This window comes from Myotis davidii, unplaced genomic scaffold, assembly GCF_000327345.1.
Source record: "Myotis davidii unplaced genomic scaffold, ASM32734v1 scaffold93, whole genome shotgun sequence".
Classification (NCBI taxonomy): domain Eukaryota; kingdom Metazoa; phylum Chordata; class Mammalia; order Chiroptera; family Vespertilionidae; genus Myotis; species Myotis davidii.
Window position 1 is genome coordinate 10358416 of NW_006292095.1, and position 2341 is coordinate 10360756.

A 2341-nucleotide genomic window follows, 5' to 3' on the forward strand; every position below is an offset into this window, starting at 1 on the left:
TTCCTGGCAACCAGCCCCCATCCACAAGGCTTTCCAAAAGTCAGGCCATTAACATAAACTCATGTGTGGTTAAAAAGGGCTTGTTATGAATAAGAGACACTTAATCACTCATATTACACTCTCATCACTTAGGAAATTCAAAGGGTTTTAGTAGCTCTGTGCCAAGAATGGGACAAAGACCAACACTATGGGGATATCCCACATAATTGCAGAGATAGCGCACTGTGCTTTGAGTTTTCTCTGAATTCTCTAATCTCTCTGTCTCCCATTACTGTTGCGGGTCAAAGCAATTTGGCATGGTATGTACTAGTATGCATTCAACACCTCTCTCAAATCAGCTGGAAGGCTAGGGCTGCTAAATTGGAAAAATGTCCTTGTCTTTTAGGACGTCTATAACTTCTTGATTTGTAGGTGTCAAAGCAGAAGAGTGAAAATTTAAAAATTTCTTGACAGTTCTCAAAGGAGACCAGAGTGAAAGGTTAAAAACACCAACACCTACCAAACAGATTCAATGTCCTTTCCTCCATCTAACAAAGTGCAGCTACAAACAAAAGGTAGGTCATCTTTCTATATATATTCTGTTCTCTGGCTCCTGCCCAATAAGCAAAGGTCTACATACTGAAAATCACTAATTATACTATGAATCCCCCAGATAGCAAAACAGCAAATATGTATTAGGAAAGAGCTTCAAGTTGAAGCCTGCTTTCTGTTTAGCAGAAAACACCCCTCCTACTTAAGAAACTAGTATAACATTTCTTTATCACAGACTCATCATATGCTAAGACACTATGTTATTGCCTTTCACATAAGTGATTTTCTTTAAGCTATCTCCTTTTGTGTATGTATTTGTTCATTCATTGCACAACTGGTAGCAGGCAAAAAAATTCTAACAGGGATTTATCCCTCTTGACTGGCCTGGGTCCTCACAATGTGGACAGAGAAAATGAAAAGTGAGTGTAATCGGCTTTGACTTTCTACAGATGGAGCATTGTTATTGAAATATAATTTCTTTCTCTATGTTGTAGTTCCTGGTTTTGCAGGATGGTTTGGTGGTTGAGCTAAAACGAGATGCACAGCACCAGCCACTTCAATTCTCACTTGTTAATTATACTGGGAAACATCACACCCTGTGTATGGATTTGAAATCACTGGCCACATTCCAACTTGTGAAAGATGAGTTATAAACAATCGCATGTCTCACCACTGAATAACACTAAATGCAATTATGTGGTTTTGCTATGTCAGTACTTAAAGTGGTATGTGCTCCTATGTGCAAATTTGTTGGGGGTTAAAGGGAAATAAAAGAGGACGGCTCACAAACATCACTGAAATCTAATTTTAGAACATTTTCATCCCTTATAAAAGAAAATCCATACCCATCAGCTGTCAATTCCTATCCCTGAACCCCACTTCTCAGCCCTAGGCAATCTCTAATCTATTTTCTGTCTCTAAAGATTTGCCTGTTCTGGACATTTCATACCAATGGAATCAAAGCTCATTCATGTTGCAGCATGAATCAGGACATTACTTAAAAAGAAAGCTTCTTAAATATCCAAAATAAATTCTTTGTGAGGTAATGAATAAAGCATATTGAAGGTAAACATGTAATTTAGTTATGCACAAAAATATCTTATTTTGGTTGTGTCAAGGTAGGGATTTTTTTTTATTTGCACATTTTGATAGACAGCTGTATAATTTAAGTTCCGAAAACTATAATTAAAGAGAAATATGAAAGCAAGCAGGACATGTTTTATATCTTAAATTTGGTCATATGTTTCTCCATGTCTGACAATTCATGGATATTATGGAAAGTTAATAGTTTTAGTGCACTAACACAGAGAAAATCTGAAGGACTGAAAGAAAATGAGTGCTTGAAAACTGATGCAGAGATTGATTTTCTTTAATCAAATACCAAGCAGAGGTCTGAAAACTCATTTTAGAGCAAGAATATTCAGTTGCCTCATAAATAATGCAAGGTCATAGGCTTTCAGTTGTGTAAAGGAACGTGAAAAATATCATGCCAACTGGCAGCTGCCCTGAGGGCACCAGGCAGCGATAATATCTTTCAGCAATTCGCCCCTAACTCTTCTCAATTTTTCATAGGGCCCTTCATGGTTCTTTGCTCTTACCTTCCCTTGACTTTCAGTTGCCTTCTCTCCCTATCCTTGAGCTGCTCTTCTATCACCTGATGCATCTTGCAGGGAGAAATTGAATACAAGTAACCAGGCACAAAATGCCCAAGTGATTTATCCAGAAGCCTAAGTGACAACAGCATTGAGGTGGTCTTTGCTGTACACTAGGCCAACAAAGCCTTGATGAAGATTTCAGCAAATCAGGAATG